Source organism: Bos mutus, chromosome 5 (genome assembly GCF_027580195.1).
Source record: "Bos mutus isolate GX-2022 chromosome 5, NWIPB_WYAK_1.1, whole genome shotgun sequence".
Classification (NCBI taxonomy): domain Eukaryota; kingdom Metazoa; phylum Chordata; class Mammalia; order Artiodactyla; family Bovidae; genus Bos; species Bos mutus.
In genome coordinates this window covers 39,613,919-39,633,913 of record NC_091621.1, presented here as the reverse complement: position 1 = coordinate 39,633,913, position 19,995 = coordinate 39,613,919, and the positions used below count along the sequence as shown (strand labels likewise).

The following is a 19,995-nucleotide window of genomic DNA, read 5'->3' as shown; positions in this document are numbered from 1 at the left end:
TTCAGTCTTGACTTTTGTAATCCAGAACATAAAACTATTGAGCCCATGAAAAGTATTCAGAAAAGGCAGTGTGATGTTTAATTTGCTATGCTTGTGCTAAGTTGCTTTAGTTGTATCTGGACTTTTTACAACCCCATGGACTGTAGCCCACCAGGCAATATACCAAGAACCAGAATGCAATAAATCAAACTTGATCCAAAACTTGTGTGTACTCAGTCGCTTCAGTCCTGTCCCACTCTGTGACCCTATGGACTGAAGCCTGCCAGGCTCCTCTATCCATGGGATTCTCCAGGCAAGAATACTGGAGGGTTGCCATGCCCTCCTCAAGGAGATCTTCCCGACCCAGGGATCAAACCCGCATCTCTTAGGGCTCCTGCATCGGCAGGCAGGGAATTTGCCACTTGCACCACCTGGGAATTTGCTATAGCCAAGTGTAAAACCATTTATTTATGGTGTTATGAAGAAAGAATTCCTATCTACAAGTTTATAACTCTCACTAGAAGAGAACTAGAGTTGTTTCTAAATATTGCATTAGTTGGAACAGATTAGGTTTAGTAATAAATAAGCCCCTAAATCAATGATAGTTCAAACACAAGACAAGTTAATCTCTCATCCACGTAAGAGAATTTGAGCATTTTGAGCATTACTTTACTAGCGTGTGAGATGAGTGCAACTGTGCAGTAGTTTGAGCATTCTTTGGCATTGCCTTTCTTTGGGATTGCAATGAAAATGGACCTTTTCCAGTCCTGTGGCCACTGCTGAGTTTTCCAAATTTGCTGGCATATTGAGTGCAGCACTTTCACAGCATCATTTTTCAGGATTTGAACTAGCTCAACTGGAATTCCGTCACCTCCACTAGCTTTGTTCGTAGTGATGCTTCCTAAGGCCCACTTGACTTCACATTCCAGGATGTCTGGTTCTAGGTGAGTGATCACACCATCGTGATTATCTGGGTCGTGAAGATCTTTTGATTTGTCCAAATAGATGCCTGAGACTGATACGGAGACCAGCTACCTGAGGGACCTGGCAGAGCACTGGTCCACCTGTGTTGCTTGTGTGGTATCGTGCAAGATCTGTATTTCTGGGCTTAATAGGGTAGAGGCAACCTCCTGATTATAGCAGAGGTTGAATGGGTCTGGAGATGGTGGTGACAATTCCTTGGGCTGGTCCTGGGAGTTGTCCCTGGAAGCTTAGTCTAGCACTATTCCTCCAGATCTTTCGGTGATTCTGCGAGCTTTCTAATATCCTTTAATACATTTCTTCTGCGTCATCTGGCTAGACGGAACCCTGTTGTCTGCAACTGAAAACCTTCACCAGTACTGAGATCCAGCTAGCCAACGTAGAACCAGAACTCATTGCTTTGTATATGAGACTATTTATATTCCTAATTATTCACATTTTCTTATTCTAGCTAGAATAGTCAGTTGAGTTGTTCAGTCACGTCTGACTCTTTGAGACCCCATGAACTGCAGCACACCAGGCTTCCCTGTCCATCATCAACTCCTGGAGCTTGCTTAAACTCACATCCATCAAGTCGGTGATGCCATCCAACCATCTCATCCTCTGTCCTCCCCTTCTCTTACTGTCTTCAGTCTTTCCCAGCATCAGGGTCTTTTTCAATGGGTCAGTTCTTCACATCAGGTGGTCAAATTATTGGAGCTTCAGCTTCAGCATGAATCCTTTCAATGAATGTTCAGGACTGATTTCCTTTAGCATTGACTGGTTTGATCTCCTTTCTGTCCAAGGGACTCTCAAGAGACTTCTTCAACACCACAGTTCAAAAGCATCAATTCTTCGGTGCTCAGCTTTCTTCACAGTCCAACTCTCACATCCATACATGACCACTGGAAAAACCATAGCTTTGACTATATGGACCTTTGTTGGCAAAGTAATGTCTCTGCTTTTTAATATGCTGTCTAGGTTGGTCATAGCTTTTCTTCCAAGGAGCAAGCATCATTTAATTTCATGGCTGCAGTCACCATCTGCAGTGATTTCGGAGTCCAAGAAAATAAATTCTGTCACTGTTTCCATAGTTTCCTGATCTATTTGCCATGAAGTGATGGGACCAGGTGCCATGATCTTCTTTTTTTGAATAATGAGTTTTAAGTCAGCTTTTTCACTCTTCTCTTTCACCTTCATCAAGAGGCTGTTTAGTTCCTCTTTGCTTTCTGCAACAAGGGTGGTGTTATCTGCATATCTGAGGTTGTTGATATTTCTCCTGGCAATCTTGATTCCAGCTTGTGCTTCATCCAGTCCAGCCTTTCACATAATGTACTCTGCATATAACTTAAATAAGCAGAGTGACAATGTGCAGTCTTGATGTACTCTTTTTCCAATTTGGAACCAGTCCATTCATTGTTCCTTGTCTGGTTCTGTTGTTTCTTGACCTGCATACAGATTTCTCAGGAGGCAGGTAAGGTGGTCTGGTATTCCCATCTCTTTAAGATTTTTCCACAGTTTGTTGTTATCCACATAGTTAAAGGCTTTAGCATTAAGCAGAAGTAGATGTTTTTTTGAAATTCTCTTGCTTTTTCTATGATCCAACGGATGACTCTTTCTGACCCTATATACTACACAGTCCATGGAATTCTCCAGGCCAGAGAATACTGGAGTGGGTAGTCTATCCCTTCTCCAGTGGATCTTCCCAACCTAGGAATTGAACCAGGGTCTCCTGCATTGCAGGTGGATTCTTTACCAGCTGAGCTACCAGGGAAGCCCAGCCAGAATAAGCGCTGTGCTAAAAATAAACAGAGAAAGAGTTCTGTTCATACTGTGTTGAAATATTAAAGCTGTATCAGAACACATTTGGAAGACATCGTGGTTGTGGCAGGAGAACTCCAAGGGGAGATGGTACATTTCAGGAAACTAAGTTGGGACCGCTTGTTCAGAGGCCCCTCAGTGCTAGGGAATTCTCTTTCCAGAGTTATCCCTGAAGGTTTGGGGATATAATTTATTAAAAAAAGCAAATTCCTTCACAGATTGACTATAAAAAGAAATCAACTATCCTATAAATGGATATCTCAAATTTTATTTGATTTTTTTTGCCTTAGAGGACAGTGGTCACTTGGGCCTGATTTTTGGAGAAATTATTTTTACTAAAAATTTGTATACCCCAAATAATGTTTCTAAGTTAATAGAGGCTTAACAGAGACTGAAACCAAAGATACGCCATCAGTACTGCATATGCAGAAGAGAGATGGCTTTGTGAAAGGAAACTTGGTTGAGTGGGAAGAGCTTTGGGTTCTGTTACTTACTAGCTGTGTATAGCCTTAGGCAAAGTTACTTCTCTGAGCCTTATTTCTTCATCTTTAAATTGGAGGTAATAATCATAGGATTAAGATCATGGAGTTATCATTATGCTTAATTAAAGGTGTGTAATGGTTCTTCATTGCAAGCAATAGAAACCAATTCTGGCTGACCGAAGCAGAAAAGGAATTATTGGGAGGCTATTAAGATGATCATAGAATTGACAGGAAAGTAAAAGAACCAGGACTTGAAAATGAGCAGCATTAACGGAAGCCAATCGGCAGAAAAGAGCCAAGGTCAAAGCAGGAATGGCTGGCTGTGGGACACTCACTGGCTCCTCTACCACTGGCGCTAGCTCCTGCTGCAGCAGTGCCTGGCTAAGCCAGACACTGACGCCATGGGACTCTGAGCCCACTGAACCTATGAACTGAACCCTCTCAGTGATGTCCTAAACCTGAATTTTTCCTTATCAATTCAGCTGACAATCTAAGTTTTTATTTTATTTTTGTTGTTTTGATTTTTTAAAATTTTTATTTTATTTTTAAACTGTACAATATTGTATTGGTTTTGCCAAATATTGAAATGAATCCGCCACAGGTATACATGTGTTCCCATCCTGAACCCTCCTCCCTCCTCCCTCCCCATACCATCCCTCTGGGTCGTCCCAGTGCACCAGCCCCAAGCATCCAGTATCATGCATCGAACCTGGACTGGCGACTCGTTTCATACATGATATTATACATGTTTCACTGTCATTCTCCCAAATCTTCCCACCCTCTCCCTCTCCCACAGAGTCCATAAGACTGTTCTATACACCAGTGTCTCTTTTGCTGTCTCGTATACAGGGTTATTGTTACCATCTTTCTAAATTCCATATATATATGCATTAGTATACTGTATTGGTGTTTTTCTTTCTGGCTTACTTCACTCTGTATAATAGGCTCCAGTTTCATCCACCTCATTAGAACTGATTCAAATGTATTCTTTTTAATGGCTGAGTAATACTCCATTGTGTATATGTACCACAGCTTTCTTATCCATTCATCTGCTGATGGACATCTAGGTTGCTTTTTTAAGTTTTTATTTTATTTTTATTGAAGTATAGTTGGTTTACAAGGTTGTATTAATTTCTGCTGTACAGCAAAGTGATTCAGTTATACATATATATACCTTTTCTGCCTCTTCTTTTCCATTATGGTTTATCACAGGATATTGAATATAGTTTCCGGTGCTATGCAGTATGACCTTGCTGTTTATCCATTCTATAGATGATAGTTTGTATCTGCTAACCCCAACTTCCCACTCCATCCCCCCACTTCCCATTTCCCCCTTGGCAACCATAGGTCTGCTGAACCTGAATTGAACCTGACTGTGAAAGATGACTGCTAAACATTCAGGAACTCTGCAAGCTGGGCATTAAAGTGTTTCTAGTTTGAAATCAGCCACAGTAGAAGTTATTTATACCACATAAATCAGTGAATGCTAAAAATCAGGGCTGAGATTTTGTTTTGTTTTCTCCCGAGACCCATTTACCAGCACACTGCTGCCTCAAATGCCACTCCTGAATGTGAACACCCAATTGGCTAAGTCTAGAATGGGGTCTCACAGAGTCGGACACCACTGAAGCGACTTAGCAGCAGCAGTAGAACACAAGAATGTGTTTAGCTACAAGGGGATGGCGAGAGGAGTGGCTGGCCTTTTAGACAATAGCCGAAAGGGGGTCTCTCTCTTACCAAGACTGAAGCAGGTGGAGAATTCTACCCAAAAGATTTTCAATGCTGAAAAGTGAAAATGACAGTCACTCAGTCGTGTCTGACTCTGTGACCTCATGGACTTGTAGCCCACCAGGCTCCTTTGTCCATGGAATTCTCCAGGCAAGAATACTGGAGTGGGTAGCCATTCTTTTCTCCTGGGGATCTTCCCGACCCAGGGATCAAACTTGGGTCTCCTGCATTGCAGGCAGATTCTTTACTGTCTGAGCCACCAGAGAAGCCCCATCTCCGAAAGTTTCAGACATTCTCTACAATACTCAAAGGGCTCACCTAAAGATGTGCCCTTACCCATCACAAGTACCCAGAATATGTGGGGTTCCTTCTCCTTCATTTTGTCTCTTTTCCTAAGTTTTGGCCACATTATAATCCTTGCTTTTCTGTTCGATATGTTCTCTGAAGTTCTGACCACAACAAAATTGAAGCCTTTAATACAGCCTTGCTCTAAGTTGTATCCAGTTAAAGAATAAGGTCATTGCAAAGGTTCCAAGCATAAATTGACAACTGTAATATGTTACTTATTAAGGAAATGAGCATCTTTTGCTAATATAGAATTTTCTTAAAATTTTCACATTTAAGTACTTTTTAGATGAAAGTAACTGATAAGTACAAACACTTGAACAAGACAAATTTCTTATTAAGATACTGAAGTTCTTTCTATTTATTAAGTTATTCAAAGTCCTAGCAGAAGAATTTTTCATTTAAGAAAAGGTGATTAAAACAAAGAATCTTCCAAGTGAGAGGATATGGCAGGCAGAGCATGCTATTTTTCCTCCAGATTAATAAATGTTAAGGTACCTTGTTAATCAGCCAGAGGTTAGGAAAAAATGAATATAAATAAAATTTTTTTCATGAAAATTGCCTTTTTATATATCAGCTACAAAGTGATTTATGTCCTAGAACTTGAATGAAGAGGAGAAAAAGCTGTTTTAGTAATAGAAATTGCATTGCAAAACATTTTTTTGGGATGTATCTTGTTTAATTTTTCACGTTGCATATTCATCACTCTGTGTGTACGGGTTGGAAGGTGCCTCAATTCACATTTGAAATTAGAAAAATCTGTCACTGTTCAGAGTCAGCTTTCATTTTCTAAATGGTTTAAGAGGAAGGGATTTTTTTTTTCCAGATGAAGTTGCTCATTCTTAAAGGGATATTTGGAAGTTTCTCTGCCTGGAACTTTTGCTCAAGTGTTTGGAAAGGATGATGCAGAGACTGCTGGGTGAGGGCAGAAGAGGCTGCATGGGGTCCTGGAAGGAGAACAGATTTCACTCTGACTCCAGTGATTTCATTGCCTGGCAGCTGGTCAGCTTGCCTCCTGGCCTCATTTAGGTTCCTCATCTGAAATATAAGGGCCCATCCAGAAGTCCTTTTCATTTCCTTACCCTTCAAACTTCTGCATCCTAATTACTAATTCTAATGCCATCTCTTTGTTGAAAATGCACTTCATTATTTGTAGTTCGGCTAGGCACTCATGAAACATTGGCAAATGGCCATGAAAGAAACAGAATTTCCTATTCCTGGTGCCCCAGTTCACACCTGCAGCACAGAAATCCCCTCCTCTGGCTTTTCTGTATGAGTAAACACTTATTTTTGGCAATGCTGGCTTGAGAATAGCATCTCCATAGAAACCACTGTTTGGGTGAATGCTTTTCTTGCGATTGAGACTCTTTTCCACCTTTACATGTCATCTTAATTGATAAAATAGGTACATCTGTCAAGATCACCAAGTCTCTCCGTCAGCTTGCAAGTCAAATCCCAAATTAGGTACAACACCTGAACGGGCATGCAAGCAGAGAGGAGGCGTCAGTGTTGTCATGACAACTGGGAAATGCCTTGTCTCTCCACAAATGCTAATTCAACTGTCATGGTGGGTTTTACACACCAGTTGTTATTGCATTTCTTCTGGGAGCAAAAATAAAGTAACATTCTGGGTCTTCCCTGAGGGATTCAAAGCCATTTCTTTTGTTGTTGCTGCTGGTGTTGGTGGTTAGGTTTCTTTCTTCTCCTGTGTTCCAACCCTGATATTCTCAGAGTTTCAGGGTCTAGTGGGAGCCAGCTCCATCAAGGCATCTTTAAAGGGTCCTGAGGAACATTTGGAGGGTGGAATTGGAGCAGAGAAGATCTAGACCACCTACCATTTTATACTTTGGAGTCTAGGTTCTCAAACAGAACTCTGTAAACCAGCTTCATAAGATGGCTTAAGGATAAATAGAAATAAATGGGAAAGCTGCAAGTGTATCACTTGTTCCAGTACTATTACATCCAGAAAGAGCTTTCATTTGATACCCAAACCATGGGATAAACTATATAATGCATAACGTTATTCCCCCACTTCCCCCTCCAGCTCCCAATTGTGTGGATAATTATAAAAACGTAACTGTTTTCTAGAGGATGGATGGTGAAATGATGAACTCTGGACAGAAACATTTTCCAGTGGGCCAGCTACACTTTCCAGCCCCATCAGCCTCAATCTTCTGGTCCCTGATATGTTTAGAAGCAAAGAGGCCAAACAACTCTATGATCTGGTAGAGGAAACCCTAGCATAGTTTGCATCAAGGCATTGTGATAGGAAATATATCTAGCTGTAAAAAATGGATGGGCTGAAATGACTCATAATTTTGAAGAAGCACTTGGTTTTGGATGTTGGGTGAACAGGGAATTCTCCATTCGGAACCATTAAAGACTTCCTGATTTGTGGATGTGTCACAGGGAGCCAGAGTCGGTTTTTGAAATGTCAGTTTGATTGCTCCCCCTGGAATGCTCCTGGTGTTCTGATGAGAAGAGGAACACACTCTGTTCAGAAGCATATGCTGTCCCCTTCTTCAGGAAGGATGGAGACAAACAGCACAAATGAATGCACACACTGTTTTTAATATTTTGGTGCAACATGTCTCTAAATTCACTCCATGCTTGCTCAGTTTTTCATTTCCTGTGTAGATGTATTCTCAGATTGGGAACAACTTCATTACCCACACATTCGGATTAATTTCTGAGTCATGCATAGCTTCTTCTCACGAGAACAGATCACAAAATCTAGGTATTGAGAGCTGGAATTTGACCATTTTTCAAGCTAAGTGTTCTAGAATAAGATGTTCCATGAAGATCAACTGTGATGACACCACTTCTGATTGATTAGGTGGCCTGAGAATCTCAAGTCATGAAAAAAAACTGGTAATAATTCAACCAAATCATTACCAATGATGAAGGGCTGCCTAGTTTCCAGGCGTTTGTATTAACCTCATTTAATTTTCACAACAATTCAGTTAATTTGATCTTATTTTCAGATGAAGGAACTTGTTTCGGAGATTAACTTGCCCAGGTCATACATCCCTGCTTGCTGGAGTTAAAATGCAAACCTGACTTTGCTTTATTCTTAAGCCAGATACCTCCACACTAAGCAGAGCTTCGTCACCAGTCAATAAGTCACAGGCAATGGTACATTTTTGTTGGTACCTATGATATTAGTACCAACAAATGTTAGTAAGGATTTTTAATGTAGGTGTCCTAGAAGACTGGGCTCTCTATTGCAGACAAGGCATTAGAATCTTTCATAATAATGAAGAAGTAAGGCCTGGATATGGAGAAGGCAATGGCACCCCACTCCAGTACTCTTGCCTGGAAAATCCCATGGACGGAGGAGCCTGGTGGGCTGCAGTCCATGGGGTCGCTAAGAGTCGGACACGACTGAGCGACTTCACTTTTCACTTTCATGCATTGGAGAAGGAAATGGCAACCCACTCCAGTGTTCTTGCCTGGAGAATCCCAGGGACGGGGGAGCCTGGTGGGCTGCCGTTTATGGGGTCGCACAGAGTCGGGCACGACTGAAGCGACTTAGCAGCAGCAGCAGCAGCAGCAAGGCCTGGATAAACAGAAATGGAATAAATAATAGGGACAATATTACTTGGAAATGAGAGAAAATAATTCTTATTAGCTAAATGAGATCGTGGCCTGCCGTATGAGCCAATCCTTCTGTATTTATTGAAATGCCAGTGTAAGTGGAGTCCTATAGTACAACCTTTAGCAAAATTCAGCATCAATTACCAGCTAGCAACTACTGGAGGAGGTTTCAGTTTTCATGAAGTCCAAGTATAAGGTAAGTGTTGATTTTACTTTGTCAGGTGACATCTTGTTTGAAATATGGAGCAATGAAATTTCACTTAAAAATATTTCTCTGATTTTTTTTAATGAAAGAATTATGCTAGGGCAACTGCATTGTGCAGGAAAAAGGGGTACCATTTGCCCAGATGGCAACAAAAGTGGTGCCCACCTGATTTATGCAACAGGGCAGCCTTCACTGATTTGAGAGAAACTCCAAGACTCTTCTCTACTGACATATGAGCTTTTTAAAAAAATTTATTTCCCTAAGCAGCTGAGTGGACAGTGGTGTCATTTAGTGACATGCAAAATCCTATGGGAGGAATGAACTTGTTTGCAGTGTAAGCCAGGAGCGCTCCTGTGGGGATGCTAAATTTGAAAGGTTGACTCTGTCATTGGATACACAAGACTGGCGAGGAGGGGAAAGGCTGGGACCAGATATAGAATCTGGGGAGTTATCAATATACAGATAATGCTATGGAACTGAATGAGATGTCCTAGAGAGGGAGAGTGGAGAGAGAAGAGAAGAGGCCCAGGACTGGGTTCAAAGTTCTGCCAATATTTAGAGGTCAGGAAAAGGCTGAGGAAATGGCCTCTGAGACCCAAAAGGGAGCAGTCAGTGAACTACGAAGAAAACTAAGAGGTGAGTGTCCAGAATGGAAGACAAGTAAGAAGAGCACTGCAAGAAGGGGTCACATGCTGCTGAGCATTAGAGGGGTCCTGCTGATTCTTTCTCCTGTGTATTTTCTAAACATGCTCCCTCCTTTCCACCTCTCTCACTGCTTCCCTGGCTCAGAAATACAACAGTTCCTCAAGGCATCTCCTCGCCTCTTGATGAAGCCTCCTTAAAATCCATGCTCCATACTATCCCCAGACTGGGTAATCTCTCTAAAATGCAATGCTACTATGCAATAGCTCTCTGTTGCCCCTAGAATATAATCTTCACTCCTTCATATGTCTGTAACCGAACAGAACCCTCTGGGGCCTTCATGGGACAGACTCCTCTTCCATATATCTTCTGCTGTAGCTCCTCTCTGAAGCATCCAGATAGTAGTGTCTCAGGCATATTTCCTGAGTTCTTCAGATGCTAAAAACCAAATGGTAGAAATTAACTAGTTGATGGTTGGTAGACCCCACAGTTTCTGGGGCCCAATGATTGATAATGTTAACTGCCCTGTTACCACAACATCAACCAAAGAATTATGCATGAGCTGATCACATACCCTGCAACCCCTCTCCCTTGCCTGACATTAAAAAATGCTTTGCTAAAACCCTTCTGGGATTTCGGGGTTTGGGGGAGGGGAACACGAGCCACCTGTTCTCCTTTCATGGCCCTGCAAGAAACCTTTCTCTGCTCCAAACCTGACATTGAGGTTGGTTTGTCCTGTGCATCAAGTACAAGAACTTGCATTCAGTAACGTGTCCTATGAAGTCCTTTACCACCTGGAACTTAACTCCTGCCACTCCAGCTCTGTCTCCCACACATTGTGTGCTATGCCCCCACTGAGTCGCTATTAATGTGACCCACTTTTTTTTTTTTAACCTCCAGGCAATTCCTTCTGGCTGATGCTATTCCACCTAGTTAAAATGCTTTCCTCCACATAGTCCTTCTAAAACTGCTTAGTATATAGATCTCAGTTCCGGAGTTATCTCCTCTGTAAAGTCTTCCCTGACCTCCCTAAACAGATAGGTATTGTCCATCCCACCATCCCATGACTTGTGATCTGTATCTCCATGACAACATCTTTCAATTGTTTTGAAGCTGCTTTTTTATTAGGATTGTGATACCAGATGCTGCCATTAAACCATGAATTCCTTAAAACAGAGCCCATCCTTCTCTTTCAATGTTTCCAGTGCCATGTACAGTGTCTTGATTCTGATCCCAGAGAGGCAACAGTGAGCCCTGGCTTAAAATTAGATCTTAGTTCCCTGCCCAGGAATTGAAGCTGAGTAGCCTAGATGATGGAGAAGGCAATGGCACCCCACTCCAGTACTCTTGCCTGGAAAATCCCATGGATGGAGCAGCCTGGTGGGCTGCCATCTATGGGGTCACGCAGAGTCGGACATGACTGAAGTGGCTTAGCAGCAGCAGCAGCCTGAATGAAAACAAGGAATCCTAACCACTAGTACAGCAGGAGCTAGAGGCTAGAAGCAAAATTCCCCTAGCCCTTGCCTCCATTGAGAAATGCATTGAGAAATTACTCAAAAAGAGCAGTAAACAGGTGGTTAAATCATTTATATAGGGTAGTTCTGTATCTTTGTTTACCTTTGGCCAATTACCTGGTTTCTTTATCCACACCTGACTTGCCCTCGTACTCTCCCCAACATGTGTAACTTTCTTTCCAAGATGAATTTCAACCCAGAGGCCTACAGGGGGCCTTGGCATCACCTGTTCTGGGGTGGCCCCCCTTTCTTTTTGATCCCTAAGGAATCTTTCTGTGCATGTGCAATGCCTCTCTTGCCCCAGGGATGGGAAATATGTGACCTCTTTATCTTTTACTCAAACAAGGTTTAGCCCCTCTCTGTTTCTGCCATAGCTGTTATCTTAAAGTGTCCTCAGGAAACAAAGCCTGGCTATTTACCCTGTTTCCATTGTTATTTCTATTTCCAAGTGCAAACGGGAGGCTGATTGTAAATGCCTAAACTGGAGCCCATCTATCTCCTGGTTCAATTTCTGTGAGAAGCTCCATAGTATACACTGAATGAACAAGACTTTCAAGCCCTCATGATAGTCTGTATTTCCATATTGGTCGTGCTTCAGCAAAATTCTCAGGGGTTTAGTCAATCATTAAAAGTCATGGCTAATCACTCACCAGGCCCTCACCTGGTGAATACATTGCCCAAGTAGTCCCAGGTGGCGGGCAACTGGTGATTGCTGTTTTATTATTCACAAGGGGCTATTCCTGACCATTTCCTGTAGGAGTTCACAGTGTGAATCATGCAGCTGGTTGCCTAACCTAGGCAACTCCGCTCATCCCATTTCTTGAAAGTCCAGTGCTGTATTACTTCAATTAAAATGATCCAGTTTTTGTCAAAGTTCCCCCAGCTATATAGAAATTATACCTCAAGATAATAATAAAATTTTATTAAGACTTCATACTTTTATTAATATAATTTTGAAAGAAAATGCCTTACATAACCTAGCCATTACCTATCGAGGAATATGATATAGGGAGGGAAGCAGGGTAGACTACATTAGCTTAGAGTTGAAATAGTTTATGGAGGCGATTCACGGAAAGCATTACAAAGTCAGATTCTGGCATTTAAGTACTTTCCACTAGAAAATATATATTTTTTATCTCCCTGACACTAAGGTTACATAATAGTAGAATTTGATCATCTCTGTCTTGTTTTCTTCTCTTTTTCATATTAAAAAAAGCTACTTCAAGATTATATCTGCTGCTGAAAGATTAAAAAGAGAAAATTCAGGCTTCAAAGTGTTATTAAAGCATGCATTTTGACCTCTCAAAATCTGACCCTTTAGAGATCAACTATTCTGGTCCTTCTCTCTGTGTTTCAATTATACCAGAAGAATGAGAATCTGTCCTATTTTTTAGAAGCCTGGAAAGGAAATCTCCATCAGTAGCTCTTTGAAGGACTTTCCAGGTGGCGCTGGGGGTAAACCCGCCTGCCAATGCAGGAGACCCAGGTTTGATCCCTGGGTCACAAAGATTCCCTGCGGAAGGCAATGGCAACCCACTCCAGTATTCTTGCTTGGGAAATCCTATGGACAGAGGAGCCTGGTGGGCTACAGTACATAGGGTTGCAAAGAGTCGGACACAACTGAGCACACACACACAACTCTCTGAAACTTCTCTCCTCTTCTTGAAGGACTTAATGCTTCCATGAAGCCTTTTGCTTCCTCCAAGTCTGGACGACACGATCCATAAAACCACATCTTCACTGGGATGCTTTTGGCTTCGCTTAGCAGTAAGCTCAATTCAAACTGTCAGTCAGGGAACTTATTACCTCTCATAACTGCAAGCCTCAGGTCATGTGGGTGCTGGACCCACATGATTGATTTGGTGGCTCAAGAATATCCCTGGGACACAGGTCTCTCCATCTTCCATGGCCATCTTCAGAGCTTGTTCCAATCCAAGCTGGTAGCAAGAGAAGTCCAGAGACAAAATCCAGAAGTAGAAGAATGGTCACTTCTTCCTTCGTCTCTTCCTTAGAAGGGAGGAAACCTTTTCTAGAAATGCCCTAGCAGACTTCCCTTCATGTTTCTTGGTCAGAATTAGCCACTCTTGAATCAGGCATTGACAAGGAGGAGGAAATACCCACAGCTGACCGATTATGGGTGGATTAAACCACAGAGGCCTCTACATCCACCTGCCATTCCATCCAGCTTTCCTCTTCGCCTCTGGGCCTCTCCCATTACCCATTTCCTGCAGTGACTGGGAAGGAAGGGTCAAGAAGAGGACAAGAGAACACAGAGACAGAGAAGAAGGGGTAGTTCAAGTTTGTATTGAGAATGCAACTTAAAAGTGGAGAATAGAGTTTATTAAAAAGGAATCATTTCTCCCATTTATTAAGGAAAAGTTAGATCCTGTGATCTGAGTTCCCATTGAACCCTGAGGTGTGACTCTGACTGATAGAAGCTTGCGCAGTGAAGTCAGACAAGCTTGTGTGTCTTTAGGTCAATTAGTTTAATTGTGTTGAGCCTCAGTTACCTCATTTGAAAAACAGGAGTAATAATCATCTTGCGTGTTGTTGTGAGCACTGGAAATATTATATAACCAGTGCTAGCATCACACCTGGTTCTTTATAAATAACAGCTGTTGTTTATAATAATATTAAAAAGAAGAAATGAAAGATGCTAAAGACAGTCAGCATTAGGGACCATAGGAAGCCTGAACACTTTTGACTGATTATCATGAGATGTTAACTACCAATATTGAATAAGTCATTGTCTTAATGCATTACTTCTGTTGTCTCAACCCTTAATTGTTATCTCCCTTTATGGATGAGCATTCAGAAGGTTCAGTATTGGTGAGTGAACAGCCTAGTCTGGAGTCTAGATCTGCTTTGTACGAGGGCCCAAGCTCCGAACCATACATGATACCGTTTCCAGACATAAGCCCCCTTACTTGATGCCTGGGTTGTGCATTCAGAATGATTCAAACCAACGCTTGCTTTGACTTGCTTCATTTATTCACTTATTTGAATCTTTTAAAATTGCATGTATGTTGACAACCTGTTGTCACACACAGTCTGTTTTTACCCTTTATTAACGTTGATACAGAACACAAAACCTCTTCCCATTCCCTAGAAAGAATCTACCGGCATCAAAAGATGAGTGAGGTCATGTTTTTGTTTGGTAGAAACCATGCAATACTGTAAAGCAATTATCCTTCAATTAAAAATAAATAAATAAATAAAAAGATGAGTGAGGAATGCAGTTTTCCCTAAAACCGTATGGCATGGAAGGAGAAGGGGGTTACACTGCCCACCACACAGCCACCTGCTGGAATTCTCACCCAACCTATCAGTGCTTGAGGCTCCTTCTTCCCCATTAGATCTGCACCATGTGGTGGATCGTTCTCCTTGGTGCTTCCCTACAGCCAAGCTCCCTCTCTGGGTCTCAGCTCCTTACCTGGTCTTTCTCACCTTCACTCTGATTACCCACCTCTTTTCTCTGCAGAGAATTTTTAATAGCTCTTCCCCAAGTTCTGCCTTGGATCTACATACCCAGCCCATCTTTGGAATCAACTAAAAATACGTATACCCTCATAGGAGCCCAACCTCCTTAGGAAATGGATAAGGAAGAGAGATAAATAATAAATCTTTGGCTTTTACACATTTAAGCTGCCTCAGACTATCTTGAGTTTGCAGTAGGGAATATGTAAAGAAATACCTCATGTTCCTCATCTTACGTGTTGACCAGGTTTGTTCTCCAGTATTTATCAATCTATCAGTTCAGTTCAGTTCAGTCACTCAGTCGTGTCCGACTCTTCGAGACCCCATGAATCGCAGCACACCAGGCCTCCCTGTCCATCACCAACTCCCGGAGTTCACTCAAACTCATGTCCATCGAGTCAGTGATGCCATCCAGCCATCTCATCCTCTGTCGTCCCCTTCTCCTCCTGCCCCCAATCCCTCCCAGCATCAGGGTCTTTTCCAATGAGTCAACTCTTCACATGAGGTGGCCAAAGTATTGGAGTTTCAGCTTTAGCATCATTCCTTCCAAAGAACACCCAGGACTGATCTCCTTCAGAATGGACTGGTTGGATCTCCTTGCAGTCCAAGGGACTCTCAAGAGTCTTCTTCAACACCACAGGTCAAAAGCATCAATTCTTCGGCGCTCAGCTTTCTTCACAGTCCAACTCTCACATCCATACATGACCACAGGAAAAACCATAGCCTTGACTAGACTGACATTTGTTGGCAAAGTAGTATCTCTGCTTTTGAATATGCTATCTAGGTTGGTCGTAACTTTCCTTCCAAGGAGTAAGCGTCTTTTAATTTCATGGCTGCAATCACCATCTGCTGTGATTTTGGAGCCCCAAAAATTAAGTGTGACACTGTTTCCACTGTTTCCCTATCTATTTCCCAAGAAGTGATGGGACCAGATGCCATGATCTCCGTTTTCTGAATGTTGAGCTTTAAGCCAACTTTTTCAGTCTCCTCTTTCACTTTCATCAAGAGGCTTTTGAGTTCCTCTTCACTTTCTGCCATAAGGGTGGTGTCATCTGCATATCTGAGGTTATTGAGATTTCTCCCGGCAATCTTGATTCCAGTCTGTGCTTCTTCCAGCCCAGCGTTTCTCATGATGTACTCTGCATAGAAGTTAAATAAGCAGGGTGACAATATACCGCCTTGACGAACTCCTTTTCCTATTTGGAACCCGTCTGTTGTTCCATGTCCAGTTCTAACTGTTGCTTCCTGACCTGCATATAGGTTTTTCAAGAGGCAGATCAGGTGGTCTGGTATTCCCATCTCTTGAAGAATTTTCCACAGTTTATTGTGATCCACACAGTCAAAGGCTTTGGCATAGTCAATAAAGCAGAAGTAGATGTTTTTCTGGAACTCTCTTGCTTTTTTGATGATCCAGCGGATGTTGGCCATTTGATCTCTGGTTCCTCTGCCTTTTCTAAAACAAGCTTGAACATCTGGAAGTTCACGGTTCACATATTGCTGAAGCCTGGCTTGGAGAATTTTGAGCATTACTTTACTAGCGTGTGAGATGAGTGCAATTGTGCAGTAGTTTGAGCATTCTTTGGCTTTGCCTTTCTTTGGGATTGGAATGAAAACTGACCTTTTCCAGTCCTGTGGCCACTGCTGAGTTTTCCAAATTTGCTGGCATATTGAGTGCAGCACTTTCACAGCATCATCTTTCAGGATTTGAAATAGCTCAACTGGAATTCCACCATCTCCACTAGCTTTGTTCATAGTGATGCTTTTTAAGGCCCACTTGACTTCACATTCCAGGATGTCTGGCTCTAGGTGAGTGATCACACTATCGTGATTATCTTGGTCGTGAAGGTCTTTTTTGTATATTCCTGTGTATTCCTGCCACCTCTTCTTAATATCTTCTGCTTCTGTTAGGTCCATACCATCAATCTCTAGCTCTATTTAATTGTTTCATCACTGATTATCAGGATAGTCTGAGGACTACTGGGAAATGTTCTTGAGATAATGTGTCTACTAAAAGAACAGTTTCTCCTTTTTATTACCACAGACATCTATATATCTTTTAAAAATATTTCCTTTAACTATGTGCTCATTGTAGATTACTTGGAAAATTCAGAAAACTATCATGAAAAAAATCAAAATCATTTGTAATTCTACTGTCAAGAGTGACTTTCTGTTTACATTTGGGTTTCTTACAGCTTTTTTTCCCCTATTCTGTTTTTCTCTCCTGTCAGCTCTTTTAAATATTTAAAGGATGAAATGGACAGAGGACACATAAAAAGATGCTCAACATCACTCATTATCAGGGAAATGCAAATCAAAACCACAATGAGACATCATCTCATCTTTGAGAATGATGGAGAATAGAATGGCAGTTCTTTAAAAAACTAAAAATAGAGTTACCATATGATCCTGCAATCCCACTCCTGGTCATGTATCTGAGAAAACTCTAATTTGAAAAGATGCATGTATCACAGTATTCATGGCAGCACTGTTTATAATAGCCAAGACATAGAAGAAACATAAGTGTCCATCAATAGATGAATGAATAAAGAAGATGTTATAAATATATATACACATACAATGCAATACTATTCAACCATAAAGAAGAATTGAAATCTTGCCATTTGCAGCAACATGAATGGGACTAGAGGATATTATGCTAAATGAAATAAGTTAGAGGAAGACAAATGCTGTATGATTTCACTTATATGTGGTATCTGGAAAAAAACAAAACAAATGAATAAACAAAACAGAAACAGACTCATGGATAAAGAGAACAAATAGGCAGTTGCCAGAGGAGAGTGTGTGGGGAGAGAGAGGAAGTAGGTAAGGAAGATTAAGAGACACAAACTTCAGTTGCAAAAGAATCACAAGTACGCAATATAAGGAGAATATGGTCAATTACTATATATATCTTTGTGATATGGAGTAACTGGACTTATCATGATGATCATTTTGAAAAGCATAGAAATATCAAATCACTATGTTGTGTTACAGGATCTAACAAAATGTTGAAGGTCAACCATATTTCAAAACAAAAAAGCTACGTGAGCAAACACAGAATGGTGTCAGATTTGTGGTTACCAGAGGTTGGGGGTGGTAGGAATTCAAAACATACACAGTTCCGGTTATAAGATAAATGAGTACTAGGAGTATAATGTACAACATGATCAACATAATTAGCACTATACATTACATACAAATGTTGTTGAGAGAGTACATCCTAAGTTCTTATCACAAGAAAAAATATTTTTTCTGTTTCTTTAATTTATAACTATATGAGATGATGGGTGTTCAGTAAACTTACTGAGATAGTCATTTCATAATGTATGTAGGTCAAATCATTTTGCCATACACCTTATACAGGGCTGTATATCAATTAACTCTCAATAAAGCTCGAAGAAAAAAGTTTTAAAGGAGTTTACATGAACAGAATACTATCTTACCTTTACTGATAGAAGATGGGAATGGGAGAATGGATGTGACAAATGAGAGTTGGAGGAGAGCATCTGACTGACTCTTTTTTTCTGTGGTGAAAAGGGCCAGATGCACAAGATTAAAGAGAAAAACTCCTGTATAGTTATATACTTCTATAGCTACAATCTCCAAACTCAAGACATATAGAAGTAGTATTAAAATATAAGAAACATAAGATATATGTTTATGATTTTTACATTTTAAGAAGCTATAAGGCAAACATAGCAATGCATCTTTAAACTGTGATTTATTTCTAAATAAGAAGAAAGCATAATTTTGGACTTCCCCGATGGCTCAGTGGTAAAGAATCCACCTGCCAATGCAGGTGAGAAGATCCCTTGGTCGGGAAGATCCCCTAGAGAAGGCGATAGCAACCCACTCCTGTATTCTTGTCTGAGAAATACCATGGACAGAAGAGCCTGGCAGTCTACAGTCCATAGTGTGGCAAAGAATCAGATATGACTTAGTGACTAAACAATAACAAGCATACTTTTTATAAAAGAGATGAAAAGTTTGAAAACCTTTTCCCCCATCATTTCATTTCTGCTTAAGAGAAAAGAAACTTGCACTTTTTTGAGTTTTGTTTGTTTGTTTGTTTCATGGGACTTCCCTGGTGGACCAGAGGTTCCTCTGCTTCAGAGGAACACTCTTCACTTCCACTGCAGCAGATGTGAGCACAATCCCCAGTCAGGGAAATTCCACATGTTTTGAGGTGCAGCCAAAAAAAAAAAAAAATTGAGTACTGAATTGTTTTGTTTAAAAGGTTCACATAAACTGATCCCTTTACAAGTGGTAGGGGACTACATAAGGGCATGAGTACCTGGAAGTAGAGATCACTGGGGTTAGTCCTGGAGGCTGGTGACCACAGACGAACTGGTAATTCATAAAAGTAGAAGACAATGGCCAGCAAGTGTGCAAGGGTTAACCCATAGCACTTGGGTTGCAGGGTCTGGGCATCTCCCAAGTAGGAGGCTCTGAGGCCCACAGCTGACAGGCTCTTCTTGTGGGTCAGCCCAGAGTACATTGAGGGAAATTAGGATCAGATTGAGCTGTCCTGCAAAAGTTGACCCGACACCCCGTTCTCTTAAGAAAAGCCAGAAGAATAATGCCTAAGAGATATCTTTGGGTTAACCGTTTCAGGCCACAGGCCAAAATGTGGTTGACCACGGTCATGGCCAAGTGTGAAAGTTGCTCAGTCATGTCCGACTCTTTGCAACCCCATGGACAGCAGACTGCCAGGTTCCTCTTTACATGGAATTATCCAGGCAAGAATAGTGGAGTGGATAGCCATTCCCTTCTCCAGAGGATCTTTATGACCAGGAATTGAATTGCCATCTCCTGCATTGCCATCAGATTCTGTATGGTCTGAGCCACCAGGGAAGCCCAATGGGCAAGAGGCTTCCAGTCTAAAAAGTCAGTGCTGGCAGATGTTGAGGTTTTGTGCTGTCACTGAGAAGCAGAATGATGTACCAGGAAGCCCCACTGAGCCCAGACCTTAAGGCCAACTCCTTGGCATTTTGCTCTCTTTGAAGACATTTGCCAGTAAATAATTGTGTCTGGAAAAGTAAACACTGAATCCAAACAGCAAATTCTGCCTTTGGGACCTTTAGGATTTCTGTCAAGGCCCAGGAGATCAAGAAAATCACAGCTTTGAACCAGCGATGGCTTCTTAATCCTAACTAAAATGATGCTACTCTGGTGCTGAATCTGGTAATGAAAATATTGCTGTTGGTGATATTCCATATTTATGTTCTGATATTATATAAAGGGA

General features: G+C 41.4%; 1 pseudogene; it reads right to left on the bottom strand.

Annotated features, from left to right (window-relative positions):
• Nucleotides 1-19,248, bottom strand: part of LOC102288033 (dnaJ homolog subfamily C member 28-like) — a 58,197-nt pseudogene extending 38,949 nt beyond the window's left edge.
• Between the last annotated feature and the right edge of the window lie 747 nt (nucleotides 19,249-19,995).